Below are 22,481 nucleotides of genomic sequence, written 5' to 3'. Positions count from 1 at the left end.
TTATAGCCATTATTATAGTATTAATATACTTATATAAATAAAATAAACGCGTCTTATTGGCAAACTTCGGACCGCAAGAAATCCTCACGTGATATAGTCGCTATTATCATCACGATCGAGGCGAATAAATGAACAAAAAAATAACCATTAACGATGAGTGCGTGTGTACTACCAACGATTACCTATATACATAATATTATTATTATATATATAAAATAGGTACCTGGTACCTATTATATATACGTATTGCTTAACGTTTAACTATATTATCAAATTGGTCAAGGAATCGCTGTCGAGGTGATTCGCTCGTCAATTATTATTATTAGGTATTATATTATTATATCTAGTAGTATAGTATTATTGCGACGTATCGATCGCTGTATAATCGACGTATAATATTATCATTGATGTATCGTAATATATATGACCATCATTATTTAAAAGTGAAAAAAAATAGGATTTTACCCTATTATCGTTATACACTTACCAACGAGAGTTTTTTATTAGTTAAACTATAATATACATGTATATATAATATTAAACAGTAGGTATGTTAATTTATTGGAAAGTCAGTAACCCTAGACTTCACAAATGATGTATAGTATGAATATTTTAATGCAATTTTTTTTAATTCAATATATTATACAAAATACGTCATATATACGTACACCTATCATTAAATGTTCCGGGCTGCAGATTATGAAAAATATAATTTTCGTTATTTTTGTTAGTATACTATATAAATAATAAATAACTAATAACTATAAAAACTAACACATTTTTGTCAGTCAAAAAGGAAATAATTGTTTCTATTGAAAAAAAAACTTAAAAATATGATAATTTTATAATAGTACCTACCCCGAAAAACCTACGAATAGGGGTAGTTTTTAAATGCGGAATATCTTTAGATATTACATGCGAATAGATCTATATACGATTATGCACAAAAGTTGTTTTGATTATTTTCATATAAAATAAAAATATATCGACGTATTTTATGTGACACGTAAGTGTACAATACACATTATGTAATTCTTATACAATCGCTGATAGGTAATTTTAAACGATTTATTCTATTCGTGCGCAGCGGTAATTTGACGTACGCCGTACGGATATAGTACGTAAAAATATGTAAAAAGTATATTATATACGTTAATGTGTTATTTTTTTCTAGGAGGAAATTGATTAGGTACTAAATAGGTACCTACAATACTTTATGTAATAACTAATAGTATCATGATATCGTGCAGACACCGCGGAAAGAATCTCTGTCAGTGTCGTGTGCGCGCGTTGTTGATCACGTGTTATACAAAAACGATGTCGAAATGACATTATTGTTATAATGTTATTTTTTTTTTCTCGTACGATTGGATAATAATGTGATATAATTGCAATCCGCGGACTGCACGTGTGTTACAGATAAACGATCTCTCTATACTTAGGCCCGGGTTTTCAATATAATCTAATCGTATCGATACGGCGGTGATTGAATTTGGACGGACGAAGAGAAATTGAAGAAAACATACGAAAAATGATGGACGGGGAGAGGGGTAAAAACAAATTCGTTTTTTCGACTGATCGCAGTAGACATAGATGACGTTTATGACGGTATATACAACACCAACATCAACAAAAATATTAATAATACTATGACACGCGTATACATATACCTATAATATAATATGGCCGACAGACGGGCTCGAAAAGCGGTGGCGAGACACGAATAGGTTACCTACTCGTATACTTACGTATTACACTTCAACACGTTGCGGCGACGCCCTTTACGCGCGCGCACACACACACCACCAGCGGCTCACGAATTCGAAAACCGTATTACACAAACTCCGTGTCGTCGACTTTGTGTATTATCTTTGTGTTGTTATTATTTATATACACAATACGATTTACAACTGCCGCAGCGGCATTACACCGAGCCAGTTTAATATATGCGCGTGCATATACCTATAATGGCAGGTATATATCTAATACTCGTATATATATAAGACGCGATAATATAATTATATTATTATTATTATTATATCAGTCGTACACACGAATAATCACAACAATCATGACCGTAATATAATAATGTGGCGCGTGCGTTTTTTTTTTCAACCGCCGCCGCCGTCCACCTGTTGCTTTCACTCTCTCGCGCCGCCGACGCCTTCGCCCGGCGCACCGTGTGTGCTTATACCTACCTGTACGCCCGAGAAACGTACACATATACCTATACGTATTATAGCCGTCGACGTTTTTACTTTCTAGCCGCTATACATATACGTATAATAATAATAATACAATAACATAATATCATATTATATAGCAGTGCAGCAGCAGCAGCGGCAGCAGCGTTAAAGCAGCGCGTCTGGAGGGCACACACGCTTTTGACCATCACGATCGCCTTCAAGGTCGTCCCGCCGTACCGCGCGATCTCACATATTATAATATTGTACGCGTAGCAGTATAGGTATACCTATGATATGCACACACGACGCTGCAGTCGTATACCGCGAATAGAGAAATGCGCGTGGCACTTCCGATTTCGTAACAGTCGTCGTACATTATACTCGACTCACGGTGCTCATGCAGGCGATAGTAGAATTTCTTCCTAGACGACGACCGTCATTATGCAGTATATACACAACGCGGTTATTATTGTTATCGTTGTCTGGTTTCGGGGGCGTCCGCTCGCGAAGAAAAACCCGCGGCGGAAAACCTGCTGCAGTCACCCCCGTCCGCCGCGCCGTAGAACTGACCGCCGAGACGGGCTCTCGGGACATTATTATATTATTATTATTATTGTATATCTGAAAACCGTCGCGGCAAACCGGTCGGTCTCGGGTCGTGTCAGGATATTGTTATAAAACATATACGCGCGTGTTTAATGTTTATATACCTATTATTTTTTTTTCCCCGTCTTTTTGCTGCGGGTCGTCCGTTTTTCTCTCTGCGGATATAAATTATATTATTTAATGCAGCAGCAGAGCATCAGCAGTTAGCCGTTTTCTTGTAATCTCGCTGCCGCCGAAGACTGAGGCCAGTGCAGAGCAGCTAATGAAGAACGTGTTTATTATAATATAGCGTTCGCGAGTCGTGGTATAATCGGGCTCGCGGCGCAGTACACACGATATTCCACCGCGTCCACTGATTAAGATACAACTGCACGGAAATAAAACGAATTGCTCGAATCTTCGAGAAAGACGACTAACATAACCACATGGCAAACAGTTTTCGAAAAAAAAAATGTAACGTTCCGCTCAAATAATTAAATATTTTCAAATTCTTTTTTTACCCTCCGTAATCGAATGACTTGAGTGTTACGATCATATTAAACATACATACAGATTTTCAACAGAAGATTAAGTACAATCACTCATATATCAAGTACCTATTATATTCACTGAAGAAGTTAAGACTGAAAAATACCGACACCTGAATGTATATTAAGTGTGAATGTATTAAGTGTACTTTAATACAAAAAAATTCTGTTCAATCATTTTCTCTCTTTGTTTTGTAGCCTCGGGCATCAGAGCATTCAGAGCTCTCGCCCGGTCCTAAAATATCGAGTCTTGCAGAGGGTCATGTTTAAAAACTTCCCATTTTCGTACAGATACTGTTGTATGTATAGGACCCAATAGAGGAAGAAAATTATTCGTTCATCGTTGTCTTTTCGAGTGTAATGATATTATCGTTGTGAGTGCTGTGACGTGCGATTTATACATGGTTATATTTATTTATACCGCGAAACCACGATTTCGACGAACGTAGAAATTCTCATACGCGGCGCAAACACTCAAAACTGGATTTGTTGATAACCGAAAAAAACAAACTGAAACGGGAACCGGTAATGAAAACTGGAAGACAATTCCAGTTTCAAAGTTCAGACGACACTTCATTATTCGATCGGTGATTGTTTTTTCTTTTTATTGCATTAAAGAGAAAATATAGTATAGCAATTGAAATCGAAATCCGCACGGTTGAAACTGTATATTATGTATCGTCACCACACTCGATTATATCATTCCGCGCTCTCTGTGCGCACGCGCAGTATACCGTAAGATTCGCTACCATAAAATATGTGTACAGCACACTATGTTAACATACACATACGCATGTCTTTGACGCTTAAACAGAGTGTCCCGTGTCCAGTGAGAAAGCGCCAAAGTAGTATCATACTATTCATACCTATAATATTTAACAAAGTCTGAGTAAATCTCCAAATTCTTTAAAAAACTTAAGTATATCACTATGCAACTCTTATTAAAAACATTATTAAATAATCTTTCATCATCTACTATTTCAATTCCATAGTAATAACACCTTTTATTATACTTTATTATCTTTTCAATTATTATTATCATGTAATACAATGTACTTAAATAATAATGCATGATTTATAACGTTTATTATATTTGTATAAGCATTTGTTGAGATATAATAGTTATAAATTGATTTCTCGATAAAATATAATTTTAATGCACGTTAGTTTTTGTTGTTGCCATTGAGTAAAATTTGATTGTCTTGGACCATACATTTATGGTAGTATAATTTAAAGTATTTTCATTCTTACACTTTCAATTACAGTTATTATTTCACGACAAATTATTGCGCCGGTAAACGACATTAACTGCAGCAGCACTTGATTATATTATTTAATAATTACTGTATCGTTTTCGCTAGGACTGTGCACGGTCGTTGCAGATGATAATATTCGACGTCAGCCAGAACGGATCGTTCAAACGTTATAATAGTATTATGCAATACATATAAAATGCTCATACAAAATCGCTTCGTTGAATGTACATGCTAGATACGCATATGCAAAAGTACTTTTTTGCGTTTCTCGCGTCTCGCGGCGTTTCGATTGCCTAGGTGAAAGCTACACGCGCGGAGACTTGAATTCGTCTGAAAACCTTAAAATGCGTGTGAATATACTAACATAAACAAGGCAATAATGCGCATTATAATCAGATACTCATCACATAATATTATCTCGTTGATATTTGTATTTCAGTTATCGTCTGTAAGCGTATGTGATCTCTCTCCGTCGCGCCATACACGAGCGAGTCTATTTTTCTGGTGGAACATATAATAGAACGTAATATGAACGTATATAATAAAATGAGTTATAATAATAACAATATTATGATCGAATGATGTGGTGTAGCGACTGCTCTAGTGATTATTTCATCCAATGACCTTTTTACAATATAAGCTTTAGTGGATTTTGATAAAGATAACATAATAATTAAAATAACATCAACGAGTTGCAATCCCAGCCAGAGGGAATCGATATGTGAAATCCTCAATGTCGCCATGTCGGTTCTGCGCTCCGACGGGTTTACTGTAATCTTATAATATATATATATATACATAGTATACTTGCGATCCTCTTACATCGTAACTGTTTATATGCACACACGGCGGCAGCGGTCATAGCCGAAACGTCGTGCGTGCGCTTAATTTTTACGACCCAAACTTCGTATTATATATTATTATTATACATATTGCAGTAGGTATTGCACATACCATTTCTGTAGACTTTACACTGTAGAGTATATTTATTTGATCAACTACATGTATATAGATACGGTATACGTTGCATGGCTTATAGGCACCATACTGCTGTATCGACTTCACCACAACACAACACTTCTTTATAGTCATTACAGGCAGGCTATATATATAGTATATATAGGTAATCATAGACTTATCTGCGCATACAGCCCACATACACTAATAAATCACACTGGGGGGGGGGGGGATTATGAAAATCGAAAATTCGGATGAACGACTATTATAATATTGCGATGACAAATTCGACACCGAGTCGATTTGCTGGACGTTCCGATTAGCTAAACGTCGCGTACTCTATCGATGTAGTGGACAGTTAATACTGTGTATATATATGACGTCACGGAATCTATCATCACTTAAAAGTCGACGTAATTTTGCTTGATATACCATATAAATGCTAAATAATATCGGTATTGTGTTGTGCGGTTCGGCGTGGGGGTTTGCGCGTCTCATGGGCCGCGAGGTCGGCGGCCCATTTTGCTTTGTACACTATACACAATCCACGAAATGTCATATTATACTATCATTATTATCGCCGCTGTTATTATTATTCCGCTTCTCGACGAACAATACAAAGGATATCTCGTATTATCAACCGTGAAACGCCATATAGCTCTTGGTAGCAGTCGCGCCGTCATAAGGTCGTTTCCCACAAGGACAAGGTGGCAGCAGACCTTTCGCACAACTACGTCTATCGCAGCGCGCGCGTAACTATGTTATAATGTACAACCCAACCATTCTTACGCATGATACGGCTATTAATTGCCCGGTAATTATATCGGTACACAAGCTACCGGGCGAGTTCACACACCAACGATAATATTGTTATAGACAACCGCGGCGACGTCATATTGTACATTGTTCGGCTTTCGTCAGCGAGGTTAAACGGATTCGAACGGACGGGGGAGAGGAGGTACATTAAAAAAAAAGACAGAAAAAACTGTTCCTTTCGACCGAAAACACCGATAAAACACTGACCCTTACAATGTTCGTGTTACACAACATATCAATAATATATATGCACGTAGATACATACCCAATATGCGTATTGTATTACATATTATACATAATAACACTATTATTATCATACGTTATTGACTGGATGTCATACATCTGTCGATTTTTTTTTAAATATTTTTAATAAATACGAATACAAGTGTAAGACACGTGGTTTTTTTTTTATAAATTTGTTAACAGTTTATTGTAGTACGTCATACGCCGGACGATAGTAAGAACAAAAACGAAAATCGTAACAATGCGCTAATATTATAAACACGAGTGTAGGAAAACAAAATATACATATAGGTAGGTACATATATTATGTGTATATGACCGTCAGCTAGTTATTATTTAATGCGTCTATATTAAAGTCTGCAGTTGGAAACGGTCGCAGAACCAGTTGTACGGCGTCGGATAATAATATATATAACTTTTATAAATTGTATTAGAAAGTACTTCTACCTATAACTGATTTTTCGAACAACCATAATTATTTATTATTGTTTTACAACGGGCTGTTACATATTATTATATATAGACCTATATATTAATGACTGGTCAGAGAATACATTATTATGATATACGATTTACGTTTTTTGAGCCGCGAAAATCCCATTTGCCGTTTTGGGCTAAAACGACATAACAAAATATATAAACAAAGTGTTTATTACACTATATATGGTGATATGTTTTTTACTTCAATCACAAACCGATGATTATATCCATAGACGGTGTAGACACGTGTAGTAAATTCGACTTCGGTCTTTTCTCAGTATAATATTAGTATGACGAAATGGTTTTGCTTTCTATTTATATAGTACAATTTTTAAACTCACATTTTATTTTATCACGATTGTTTTTTTTCATGCATTAATACAAGTATTTTTTAGCGAAATATTTTCATATAGTATAACGTATAAAATATCAAACATTGAGCATTGAGTTTTAATAATAAATTATTTATGACCAATCTAAAATTTGGACGAGGGAATGGAAAACCAAAATCATACGGTGTACCGACTAACTATACTGCAGTCTCTCTCTATATATATTTATATCATATAAAAACATAACTCAATTCTCAGAAGATTGTTCAAATTCCAAGAATAATTTTAAACTAATTAATGGTTTAAAAAAAAGGAACAAATTAAAAAAATCTCAAAATCGAAATGTTTGCAGACTGCAAATTGACGAAATCGAGATGCAAAAAAAAAAATCAATCGCAATGTAACCGGCTATGTAATATTTTATCATACTAATTATTATTGTTATTATAAAGATTGTTCGATACTCGACGTAAATACATAATATACATATATATAGCTGTAATAAATAATTTGTTTATTATTATTGTTTTTTTTTCTTCCGATGTCTTGTTCGAAGTTGTGGGAACGATCAAGTGGTTTCCAACCATTATAATTAGTTTCGTCATAAAAATATTACATATATTAAAAAAAATATAAAAACGTAAAAAAACGATTGCATCGTTCGACATCCGTGCCGATATCCGTCTGCGCGCGTAACAGCCGACGACCCGTAACTCGCGCGACTGCACTGCGGGCTATCACTGGCGCGGTCACAAGAGCGCACGAAAATAACTATAAAAATATTATTATGAAGTAATACAAGTCCGCTGGGCGCTGATATACAATGTTATTATTATTATTTGTTATTGTTAGAAAACTGCTGTCGCGCCGCTGGACACCATCGCGGCTGACACACATTGTAAGCCCACACCCACGGCGTCGGCTGTGGCGCAAAAAAACATTTTTTCGTTCAATTTATCCTCGCCAAAGCTCACGACACGATCGATTTTGCATATTAAATAAATTACACCAGAACGGTACATATATTATGATTATCGATATAAATTTAGGATATTTGTTGCACCAAAGATCACATTACACAATACACATTATACTACTAGGTATACAAGGTGTGATTGTTTTGAACACTAATTGTTATTTCGAAAAATAAACTTTTATTTTTGCAAATCTTTAGATATCTTCAATAGGTACATTTAATTTTAACATTTATAAATCGTCCTTTATTTTGTCACCCTTCTTACTAATGTTTATTGGTAAATCCTGCATTGTTGATTTAATTTTTTTTATGAACATTTTGATATTGTATAAATAACAAAATATGTTGAAGAAGTACCTATACTGTTTTTATTTATAATAAGTACTTGCAATTTAACTTAAATTTTTTTTTTATTTAATTAAATTATACAATTGCACCCATTCAGTAGTTTTAAATTTCTAGTAGTATATGCAGTATGAAGAAAAAGCAGTAAACAATGTTAACAACAACGTGACAAAATAAAATAAAAATGTTCACCCGCGTGGTCGCTGCTTTTATAACATGGCGCGTGCCACGGACATCACGATGTAATAATAAATAATAATATTATCTTATATAATAATTAGGGCGCGGATTTTAATGCTCTAAAAAATAAGACAAATTCAATTTCAAAACCTCATTTAATAACGCAATAGCTAAATAACGTAATGTCGAAAAATATCGAAAATTTGAAATAATAGTTTTAAATTATTTATAAATGATATTATATTCTAGCTCTATAGCTCTTATAGCATACATGAATAATTTTATGATGGAAAATATGTTAATATGTTCGGTAAGGAGTGAATTGTAAACAAAGACGTCGAAATAATTACAAAATTTCCAGCTAGGAATGTGAAAAAGGTTTTGAAAAATGAGTTTGAGTCTGTTTTGCTGTTAAAAATATATAGTACAGTTCAACGAGTTGGCAGAGATTTAAATATGCAATAGCGGGTTAAATGGATCATATACCGAACATTAGGTATGTTATACTTCGTTTTCGGCGTTTACGACTCGACCACGCGCGGGACCGATACACAGCCCGTGCAGCAGCAACAGATCACATAACACCGCTGTCGATTCGCGTAAATGCGCTTGACAAACTAACCTTTGGTTTTAGCGGCGTAACACTCGAGTGACCGCCGAGTGGATATTCGGTATTTATCCACAGCGGCAGCGGTCTAAGGTTGGCTAGGTATTTGGGTTGTAAATTACGACAGCGTTCGGCTCTATGCCGTCGACAATCCTTCGCGACAAATATATATATATATATAAATATAATAATACATAAATAAATGTGCGTGTGTAGGTAACGGGCCGGGGCCGATCTCGTTAAGTTTAAGCTACGGCTGTGTACGCAGATATATATCATAATATTATACAATGGTAATAATGATAATAATAATAATCGCATTGTGTAAGCGCATAATCATTACATCCGCAGCCGTCACATAGTCTGACGTTGACGGTAATAATATTTTAAGCGTTCGTCTGGATTGGTTTATTATGTTATTATAATAATTATTTTTATATGACAGTATAAAAGCTGCGATATTTATATAATATAATCTATATATGTATAGGTTTAATAACGTTTGTTTCGTATGCAATTTTTACGTTAATTTTCCGAGGACAGTGCCAGGGACGGACGATGGTTTTGCAGTTATGCAATCGAGAGTTGTAAGCCAAACGAAGTAATATAAAAGAATTTCGAAAATTTTTTTTAAAAAATATTGCACGCTAACCGTGCATATCCGTTTTTACACAGTGTCAATAATATAGTACCTATAATATTGTTATAAACGCGTGTATATGTTATTATATGTTATGAACGATACAATATACCGCAACGAGCAATGATCTTGCGCGGTCGCAAACATAAATTATATAATATTCCATAGCTTTAAAAGTATATAATAAATGGTAATGGATTTTACATGGTGTGTCAAAACAGTGGGCCCGGTACACGCGTATATTTATGTACAGACAGATCGATAATAATTTATATAGACATGGATATTATATATTATACCTATACCTATGTATAAATGGATATTATATTTTATTTTTCGATTATTTCTCGGACACAATAATAACATATATATATGTGTGTGCGTGTGTCAAACACTTCGAACCGGCGACCAAACAATTATCGCACAACAATTCGTAGGACACAACACCAAATCCATTGCGAAATCGGTAGCGCACGGCAATTTACAAGAATGTCCGCTTGTACCTATATCATATTATGTACCTATATTAATAGTATATGTCCGCTGCAGTGCGATTACATTATTTGGATCAAGGTGAACGGTCGTCGTCGTGATCGCACGCCGCCCGCCCCTTCCTCTCGAAATCTTACCCCCGTCCCGTTACAGATTTGAAATATAATAATATTTTGTACACACTTCCACGCGGAGACTTCCTGCATACGGGCGTTGCGAAATTTTCGGACATGGCGACGTAGACCGAACGGTTTTTTTAAAATCGTAACTATACCTACTCGAGAGATTTCATAACAAGCGACTGACGCGCAGCGCCGTTCGCATTTTTACATAAATACAAAAATCATACCTAATAAAAATGACAATAATATGCAATATATAAAAAATTTTAAAGGTCTTAATACGGACACTGTAACTCAATACGGATGATCGCGAATCGGCTATCAAACTTATATGCAATATAATAATATACCTAAAATTAATAATTCGTTTTTTTCCACTCATCGGTTGTTTGTTTTTTTTTAAGGAAACGTTTGTGCGTGTGATAAATTCGAATAATGTATAATGTATATGTGCCTACACCTAAAACCTACGTTTTTATTATTATTATAATTCCGTTTTACTTTCCCTCAGTACGCGACGGTGACTTAAACGCGCATTAAAGCAGCAACTGTAGTTCGGTGGAGATAATTAAATTTGTCCGTCCGATCCGATTTCGATATACCTACAAGACCCCCCGACCATATATGCGACTTTCCCGATGAAATGTTTTCACCGGACGTTTTCGTGCGTGTGGTGTGATATACTATAGTATAGTATACCTATACCACACGTAGCGTGTATGCAAATGATATTATTGCCGTACGCGTGTATAATACGAGTCACGCGAAATTCGATCCGCCGATGAAAGATCTGAGTGCTGGGTACGGTAAATCGTCACTGATGGTCTGGGAAATTCGATTGTCGATTTTGTGGCGAATCTTCCGGAGACTCGCCCGTGAATCGTCGTCGTAAGAGTTTTTTTTTGCGTTTTCACAGGGCTAAAGAATAATTGGAGTAACCACGAAGCCATCATTCAATTGTTTCCAACTGAAAACAAACCTACAGCTGGCGATTACGTTGAATTGTCTGAGTGGATAGTCGCGAGATTAGACTTAAACGTGCGTAACTGAAATTAATGACAAATTCCAGCGATGGTTACACACGGTGGCGATGTTTTCAGTCGTCATTACTATTATTGTCGTAATTCTTTTTTTTATCGAGCGCACTCATGACATTATCGTTTTTAGTATAGTCGTTACGAAATATTATTATTATCATTATTATATATATATTTTTTTTTTACCAAATACAAATATGATTTCTCCGCTTTGTCCGACCACAATGACCGTTGATACATTTTCTCCCACACTGTAATATATTTCTCCTGTATATATTATTATTATTTCCTTGTTCGCCCACCGTGTTTACTTTCTTCCGAATGGTTTTTGTTAACGCGTACTACAGTACTTATATACGCACACACCGGGCGCCGGGTCGATATTATTTCGATGTTTTAATGGAATCTTACGGTATTATTATAATCACTGGTGATTCTATAGTGTTGTACACGGATCTATCAGAACAAACCATTATTCATCCATCACCCGACGTGGTTTTTAAACGTAAAGGATTTTGTCTGGTTCCAACACTATTCGATTAACAAAATATTTAGGTACCGCGTTGTGAATGGTTAGCGGTTTCGCGCCACAAACGCTTTGCACTGTGGTGGTCGTCCTATAGCTAAGTGATTTTCTTGATTGCACTTCGAATAACACTCAATACTGTATGCCCGACACGTTTTTCTACGGTTGAAACACTAAGGTGTTTATTTATTCGCCTAAAGCTCTGTAAACGGTTCTCGTAAAACGCCAAACATTATTTATCAGTATCACAGGCTTCGTGTCTACTTTGGTGAGGATGTTTGGTCATTAATATTTTATTCGCCATATAGTCATTTCCGAGGGCCTGGAGGTTGGAGGAAAAAGTCGAGTGCAAGATGAGCGAACGCGCGTTGCTTGTCGGGCGGCGCTTACGTATACGTACACGTGTAAATTCACTTTCATATTTCACGTACGGGGAAAAAAAACATTGCGCGCGCCTTTCTATATACGTTCGAAACAACAACTTTTGCGCCACACAGTCGTTACGTAAAACTCGTCTGAAAACTAGTATAATGTGTACGTCGTATAATATTATATTGCGATCGGTTTCGATTTCGCTCGAAATCCGTACAGACTAAATCACAAATATTTACCTCTACCATATATGTATATATTATATATTAATAATAAGCCGAGTATACCGACTTCACCCGTAAAAGACAGAAAAATATGAGTAAAAAAATGTTTCGGATCGTTTGTGCGCGGATCATGGATATAACATGTGTGCAAGTACTTACTCGTTTGACAGTAGACGCGGCGAAACGGGAACGAAATCCGAAACTTCTGCGGGAACCGTCGTCCTCCTCGTTGTCGGCGCGGCAAAAAACAAAACACCGGACTCCGGCGCGATTCGGCGAACGAAAAAGATGGTATCGACGTGAACGAAAAAAAGTTTTTCTTTAAAAAATAAAATACCCCGGTGGTTTGGCGCGCGCGCACGACCGGCGTCTGTGTCACGTCCACGGGCGGAAATCCAAAAAACGTTCGGACGTTAAGAGTTGAGAATTTAAAAAAAATTCGCGAGCGACGTTATACGACTGTCGTGCGCACCGTGTGGACTGCTTTCACTGGACACTTTAATATTTGCGCGTACTTCGACTGGCCCGACTTGAACTCGACGCTTTATAGTATCATATGATGTGTACGCGCGAGATATAAAATATTTTGCGATTAGTATATTATTACTGTCGGCGATTGTGTTTGTGTCTATAAGTCGCGGGGGACTCGACGAGCACTACTCGTCGTCAACTCGCGATGACTACTGACCGTGCCGCCGGTACAATGATATATCGATGTGAGGTCCCCCGGGCGTCGCGCTTGTCCGTGTCGTGTTCTCTCGACGAACCTACTGCTATAGCCGCCGCCGTTGTTGTCTCCGCGGTTGCTGCTGCTCCGGCTGCCGTTGTTGCCCCGTCCGCGCACGGCGTGCTCGCGTGGTCATCGGTCTCTCCCACTCTCCTCCCTCCCCGTGTCGCGCGCGGTCTTTCTCTCCCCCTCTCATTCTCTCACTCTCACCCGTATCTCCTTCTTTTGATGCCCGACTCCCACCGCGGAAAGTGCCGTGTCGCATTATGCGAGTGTGTGTGTGCGTGCAATAGGTGTATGCGTAAGTCGCGAGCTACTCTCGACGACGAATTCGCAATTTTCCGCGATCCATCAAATTCGATCAATTATACGATACTTATCAGCTCGCGACCATGGTTGTTTTTTATTATTATTTTTTTTTTCATATAGAAGCGCGGCTTGGCAATTTTCGTCTGCGAATACCGTCCATCGCATCGTATTATATTGCCGACGATTAAACGATTTTAATGACTACCTCTATGTATTCAAATTTATATAATATAAGAAACTCGTTAAATGATTTTCGGTTTTGCGAAATTCAAGTTTGGATTATTACTTGATTTTTTAGTCAGTGCGCATACCACACATATGGAAACGACTGATCGGAAAATAGAGAAGAATTTTTTTCCGAATTAAACCAAAATATATTACATTGTATAGGTATTATTGCATTTGAGCTTTAAAACTATTAATACTGCATATAGTTGGGCCATTTTAGGTATATATCTTTATGCATAAACTAAAAAAAAATTGTTTATCCATATTGGACGTATACCAATAATGAGTGCTTGTTTTTCTGTAATACTCAAGTAGTCAAGTCGTGTATAATTAAAATAATAAATACATAGTATATATCACTAAAAGTGAAAATAATTAAAAATATATTCTATGATAATAAATGTTGTATGCGATTGTTGTTAGTTGTTACATCGAAACATAATGAATATATGCGCTGTACAAAGTATCACACGTCAACCTTACATGAAATACTAATCACACGGTTTATTTTAATTATACTCTTTTTATCTATAGCAGTTTTTTGTGTTGCAAAAAATTACTGTAATTATCAAACATAATAATAACAATTTTTTAAGTATCCGAAGAATTCTTTTGCTATATTACAATAATATATAATCACAGTTTATATTTGTTAGTGCATTTATCATAATTAAAAGCCACAAGTTTAAAGTACATCTAAATAACTATAATAGTCTCAATACTAATCGTCGAAAATAGTAAATACTAAATACCTACAAAAAGACTACGAAGACTAAAAATAAAAAAATGATTATACAAAAAGTTGAACAAACGCGTGTAGGTATGTTATAAATTACTATGTGTAAGAAATGAATACATGCGAGTTAAAAATAACATTTTTAAATCCTCTTGGTTTCAATTAAATTTAATGGATTTTTAAATTAATAAGACAGCATAAATTATGTAAATATATTAATTGCTGTATACCTATAATAGGTAAATACAAATTAAATGAATTGTAGTCATAACTCGTAATATTGATTATTGATTATTTAAAATCGTCTATTCAATGAATGGAAACATAATAGGCAGGTACAACTATTACATATTATGTGTCACTTTCTTAGGTTTTTAAGAAGCTTATTTAATTACAATATTATGCAAATAATAATAATAATAATAATAATAATATTTTAAAATTGAATTCGAAAGCAAAAAGGTGGTGATAGTTTCTCGATAAAATCTACTGAATATTTATTTGATTATAAATATCGTTTCACAATAATTGATTTTGTTGGTAGTATTATATATTCTATGAAATATAATCTTTTAGACGAGCTATACGAACGAAGAAACTCCAATGCACTAAAAACAAGATCTGGGTAGTTTTCGAACGTCTTTTTGTCGATAATATGTAAGAAATAGGAACTTTTTCTTTTAAAAAATAATAATAATAAAAAATAAATGCATTAAACAGTTTAAAAAATAGCACAAAACTATTTAATATAGTTGTGGATTTTGTCCTATGTAATACCTATAGCATCATACGAACAGGATGCTTGAATTTTTTTTTCAGTGGGTAGGTGGGTGGTAATTGGTGGGTCCCTTAATTGTAAATGTAATATGATACTCAATAGATAAGTCAATACTGATCTGTAATATAATTATTTGTATTATATTATTATGCATTAATTACATAAATGTATGTTATTCACCCACTACTATTTTTCGCGTCTATATAGTGGTCAGTGATTCCTTGGTTTATTTTTTTTTGTTTCTGGAAAATTTTCATTTTACAACACCACTGCATACAACATTAATAATGATATAATTTGTGTTCTTACCTTAAATTAGTAGGTATATATATATATATATACACGCAGAACGAAGGTGTTGATATTTTTCACGATAAATGTCTGCAGACCATCATTCTACGTTTATGAATAGGTGTTTCGGGTGGTTTTACGATTCTATTATTGCATCTTTACTATGAAGAAACTAGAATACTTCTGCGCCTTAGCCGTAAACAATCCCCCGACGCTCTCGCTGTATAGTATATGATATGCAAACCGAACTCCGAACAAAAACATCGTGTCGCATAATTTGGTTTTTAATACTTTGCACGGACGTACAATTCAACTTTGGGTAAAAAACTCAAATACATATACCGACCTTAAATGAATCGCGAGAATATGCCGTCGTACATGCGGTAGGCATCTAAATGTTTAAGTCGGACTTCAACCCTTATAACTCTACTGACTAGCAGCACTCCTCCGTCCGACGATGGAGAACGACTGATTCCATTATACAGTCGTCTGCATTCGGTTATCTCTGCCTTCGCGCGAAACGATAATGTGCTGTTTAGGTGAAATCCGACCTCACCGTCGTGCCGACCGCCATCGTCGTTTGACAACGTGCGCGAAACGCGAGTGATGTATTGGGTACTCTCCCTCGTCGAAGGTCAAACAGCATACCCGCACAAGATGAGTTGTAGGCGGTTGTCGAGTAGCGGGTTATACCAATATTGCATTACACGTGTTACAGAAATTACTCGTTTCAATACATATATACAGTGTATATTGTTGACATGATTATCGTTGTAACGCCCAATGTTGGGTTTTTTTTTTTTTTTTTTTAAACATATCAAACGCGCGGGGAACGATATGCCATTAACTTTTTTCTCATTGTTCTCCGTTCGTTTAATGACCTCTTTCACTATAATCATTTATTGTGGACTTGTTGCGTTTATGGCATTCAAATACTATTAATATAATATGTATATATATATATTATATATGTATTATTTTTTATTGATCTAAATAATATCGACATCCAAGGCCATTAGTTTAAATTATATTCGCATTTTATTTACAATATAATATACGATAAGCTTAAATTAAGTTGTATAATTAAATTTTACTTTTAATTTAGGAAGTTAATAATATATTCATATTTGATATTAGGTCCGGTTGTAATACTTTTCCTGTCTGTTATAGTGCTTATTTCATTTTTTTGGCTAAAGAGTATGCTTAACGGTATAATCCACTTCACAATTGGGTGAATCGTCTACAAATATATTAAATGTTACAAATCAATCATATATTTATTTAGAAAAAAACACAATTTTAATTTTTTTCAGATAGAATGGCATAGTTTTAATAATTTATGAATAACTAGTATAATAAATTAATATATATTATTATTTTTTAGGCACGTTACATCCTTATGTACCTATCCTTATTATAATAAATTGGCAATAAGAATTTATTATTATTACCGGTGTGGCATAATTAATTTAAAGGAAAACAAATGACGACGATAGTCATGATTTAATTATTTTAGACCGACGAGGAAAATCAATTCGGTGACACGTGTCACAAATATACCGATGTGGACAGCGGACAATGGTCACCGAGGGGATCGCCGTCCATCACAGGCGTTATACGTCGCTCGCTAACGTTAACCGCCGCGTTTTCTGGTGGTCGGTCTTGAGGGATCCAAACATTGGCCACTGACCGTTTTCTCCGAGTTTGAGAATAATATACGAATAATATTTTATAATAATACATAATAAGCGTATATAATATGGAACACGGAAACGGGTTGGTACCCGTGCACTGTACACGGAGGAATAAACGTTGTTCCTTATATCGATATAGATTTATAGCACATAAATTGTTATTATTATTCATTACTATTATTATTGTTATTACTGCAGAGCGTGGTTACCAAACAATAATTGTAATAATAATATTTAAATTGTATCAAACGATAGTATTTTTTTTTTATTGCGAATTATTTTGAAAAGTACTGGGAAGCTTTTACTTTTGAAAAAGTACAACTAAGACCCACCCCCCAAAGCGAAAACTATATCTAATTTGGTACTAGAAATCACCTCCGATAATCGGAGCATTTTTATTACAAGAAAAATGTTTTAAGACAAAAAATAAATACACATTATTGTAAAATTAATACTTTCATCACTCCTCTGAGAATCTAAAATTGTTTATTTAAAAAGCTTATGAATAGCTAAAAAAAAAATAACATAAATATTTAGTTTAAAGTTTAAATTTAAGACCAAGCAGGTTATTCCTTTCCGAATTATGACAAAAAAAAAACAAAAGTTGTGTTTAAAAATGATGTTACGTAAATAATTTTTTCGTTTTCCCACTGTTTGCTATTACGAAGTTAATTATTAAGAAAGCTTGAAAATACTATGAATTTTCTACTTTTAACTAGGTACCATCATAATTACTTATACGCGTTTAAGTTTAAAATTAGGTAAACTCTATAAATTAAATATGCTAAAGTTATTTAGCTCGTTATGAGTAATGATAATTGATAGGTATAACGTAATATCTAAAATTTCAGCAGTGTAAACGCGCATTGTCAACGCTGTTTAGTAAATGTAATGCATTATGTAGGTACTATTCATCTATCCATTGCACATAATAATCTAGTAATTGTAATTTGACGAACGTAATGTGTAGTAACTAGTAATGTTGGAAGAATGTTAAAACCGTTTTTATTGAGAAAATAATAACATACAAAATGTATAGGTACGACACGACAGGCATGTTATAGGAACATAGTTTGTAAACAAACCAATGTTATTTGTACAAAAACTCGTATAGAAACTTGAAACTTGTTGCACGTCGCACGTGTAGTGGTATATATTTATAAACGTACATAATAATAATAATATATTCTATTAAAACAACTATATATTGAGTGAAATCGGTTTACCGTAAAAAAATTTAACTAAATTTAACTTTGTAGTGCTCATTTATAAATAAACGAATTTGCGGTGCATAGTTTTCGTTGACGTTTTGAAATTGCAACAATCACAAGATTCAATAATAATAATATAGTACCTATCGTCATATATTATCATATTATCATAATATGCTCGTGATAGCATTCGGATACTCGAAACTTAAAATAATAATAATATAAAGTTAATTGCAACAACATCAATTTAACATGATTTGATATCAACAATATAAATAACAAAAGTTATTCTAGTTATAGAAACTTGATTCTTTAAGGTTAAAATGGTGTCCTCCGAAACCCGGGCTGGCAAGATTGGATTAAAGTCAAAGTATATGAATGTTTCTGAATTTTTGTGAGAGGGAAGGAGTACTGTAGTAGAAGGTGTAAAAATAAAATGTACATTGACGCAGTTAATATTTCATCAGGTATTCATTGCAGAAAATAATTTTTTTTCGATTTATTTACTAAAAAAAAAGTCATGTCAGTTTACACAAAATAATCATTTAGTTGACAGCTAGGAAGATATGACAAACGTTGGCCTATTGTAATATTATTTCGTCTCAAATCGGCGTGCAAAATGAAAAAGTTGAATAAAGTAGGTATATACAATTATACAAGTATATTTATATACACATACATATAATATAATAATCCTTTTATACGAAATAGACTGGTCGAATTTTAGAATCTACATTGATAATATCGTTTTGATATAATATATATCATATCAAATACTCGAACCACTCAACCACGGACGTCATAATATTATCTTAAATTGTCGAAACGCGATTTAAGTGCTGCGGGGTTCCGATAAATTGACGACACAAACGGAATATCAATCTGCATACGAGCAGGAACTCGAGGAACCAATAAGCGTATACAGTGTAATATGGTTCAAAATAAACGTCAGAACCGACGTGTCTCGATAAACACGCGTTGCGGTTGTTACAAACTTGAGTACTTGACAAACGGTGAATAGGTACGGCGAAAAAAAAATAACAAGAATATTATTATTATTATCTACTACTTTCATCTGCAAAATAGTGCGAAAATAACGTACACGAAAACGCGTACGTTTAGGTATACTATATAATAATATTTTGTCGATTGTGGTCGACCGATGTTATTATGTGAACGTTACATATTATTATAATTATGTTCGATTTTATTGTCGAACCCATATAACGACGTCGTCGTCGTAATATTAACGAAATTATATAACACTCGCTAAATAGTTACAAGTTATATGTTCGATCGGCACTATGGGTAATATACCACTACACCTATATAGTATCATATAATGTACGATCACGTGCTAATTTTCGAGAAATTCGGGCCACTGTACAACCTATATAATGTTATGCCTTATGCATAAATATTATAATGTGCTGCAGCCGTCAGCCGGTCGCATATTTCATAACAATTTAATTCCCCTTCCTTCAATTATCCCCGGGCATAATTTAATATAGGTAACGCATAATATTGTTTATATATAGGCCAATAATTACTTTATTACCTGTCGCAGGAGCAGTAGCAGTATCGGGGTAGTTAACTGAGCACTACAAACGCTACCAATCTTATCGGTCCTCAGAAGTGGTTGGTTTTTTTTTCGTTTTAAAATCTGTCGATTTTTCTTTTCAGTGATTCCGCGAAGACGAGCTTTAGTTAGTATGCTATTTTTTGTAAGCCAATGTCAAACCAAAATTATTGATCTTAAATTTGAAAACGAAGTCGGGCGTATCTACTCGAATGATAGTGGTTGGTGTGCAAGGAGGGTGTCGTATATATATCCATCTCGTGTGTTTCTATGCCGTTCGTTGTTCAGACGCGTGTCTTCTGGTCGTTTCTGACTCGAAGGGAACAATCGCAATATAGGTATACGAAATAATTATGAAATCCCGTAACCGGTCCACAATGTCCGTTGTCCGTTTAATGGTGTAGGTATCTGATATATAATGACAGTATAAACATAAGCGACGACGACCAACGTGATCAATCGCACGTGCTGGTACAAATTACTAATTGGTATAAATATTTATATTTGTCATACGCCTAACTGCATAAAATAGAATCAAATTAATATTAAAAGGTTGATATCATAAATTATAAGCTTAAAGCTTAATTTTATCGGTTGTGAATTCCGCAAAGACAATCAGATATTCTATTCGTGGCTCGTCGTCGCGAGTGCATCATGCGGTATACTATACGTATGTTTAATTGTATAGCTATTATATTCTTCAGTGTCATGTTTGTGTCTTATTTAATAATAAATTGATAAGTGAATGTGGCTTGGCATGTGTATATGAATATGTGTATATTATGTTACATACAGGCGGAGTTTGCATCTTTTTCGATCGTAGAAAATAATAAAGTCGTAAGATGTGACAGACCGCAATAAAATGCAGATGACAGTGTATTCTCTGACTATATTATTATAATCTTGTGACTTTGATTTTGATTGGAAGGAGAATCGGTCAGCTCGTATATTGATGTGAGGTATTTAAACTACTATAATTGACAATATTGTATAATAATTAATAATACTATTATGTAATGAATAGTATTTTAGGGCTTTGCATTTTGCATTAGGCCCATTTATGATAAATTAATATACGCATTTCTTTTACGAATATAATAGAAAACGACGTATATATGACGTCGACAGATTGGACCTCGATCGAGGGCGTATTTTTGAGGGAGGGTCAGAAATATATTAAAAAATAATACCTTTGTGGTTACGTATACTGTATAAATAAACGGTTTATTATTATTTTGATTATTGTTTTATTACTTTTATATTTATTATGTAATTTGTTGTATCTGCGACTAAATTATGTTATGTTAGTGTCTCCCTCCATTTCATTAAATATTCCTAAATACGCCTCTGTTTTGATTATACGATTTTATTGAAACCATTTCGGCCGTAGCTATATAAATATATTGTATATAACATATTAGGTTTATACGCCGACTGACATTTATTATACATATCGCTGCCTTTATCCCGATACGAGAGCGAGATATTACGTATATTAAACACACGCACGAATTTAGTACCTGCCTAAGTGTCATAAGTAATGTATTTTATTTTTGTTTGTGTTATTTTGACCTTAATTATTGTTGACTAGAACCATTCCGTTTTATCAGAAATTTATATTATGTTTATTGTTTATAAACTTTGGCGCAAACTATAAAGGTAGCGTAAAAAACCTCACCGGTCAATATTATTTAATATTTATCATCATCCTGTTTGCGTTCCTTCACGGCGGCCAAGCATATACGAAAAAAAAACAGCTATATTATAAAGTCCGGTAGATATGTATAAATACAATAGACACTCTGGGTAAACAAAATCTCACGAATTACAGAAAAGATATTATTTTTTCGACGGACTTACCGAAATTTTGGGGATTTTTAAGAGGCTGTTTAGATAAAGTTACGTTAAATCGAAGACGATAAGAAATTTATAAAATTGTTCTTATACATTCCACAGTTAGTTACATACATACGCATGCAAATTAACAAATGCAGTAATTAGTGC

At 34.4% G+C, this 22,481-nt stretch overlaps 1 protein-coding gene across 3 annotated transcripts in view; it reads right to left on the bottom strand.

Moving 5' to 3' along the window:
* LOC132928406 (A disintegrin and metalloproteinase with thrombospondin motifs like) overlaps positions 1-13,730 on the bottom strand; it is a 49,300-nt gene extending 35,570 nt beyond the window's left edge. For 2 of the 3 annotated variants that reach the window (XM_060993043.1, XM_060993042.1), the window contains exon 1: positions 13,084-13,730. The gene's annotated coding sequence lies outside the window, so the exon portion shown is untranslated. The remainder of the gene's footprint in view (positions 1-13,083) is intronic. The other variant, XM_060993044.1, reaches the window with a different exon arrangement.
* Between the last annotated feature and the right edge of the window lie 8,751 nt (positions 13,731-22,481).

The sequence above is a fragment of the Rhopalosiphum padi genome, chromosome 4 (assembly GCF_020882245.1).
Source record: "Rhopalosiphum padi isolate XX-2018 chromosome 4, ASM2088224v1, whole genome shotgun sequence".
Taxonomy (NCBI): Eukaryota; Metazoa; Arthropoda; class Insecta; order Hemiptera; family Aphididae; genus Rhopalosiphum; species Rhopalosiphum padi.
This window is presented reverse-complemented; position numbering and strand designations above follow the sequence as displayed.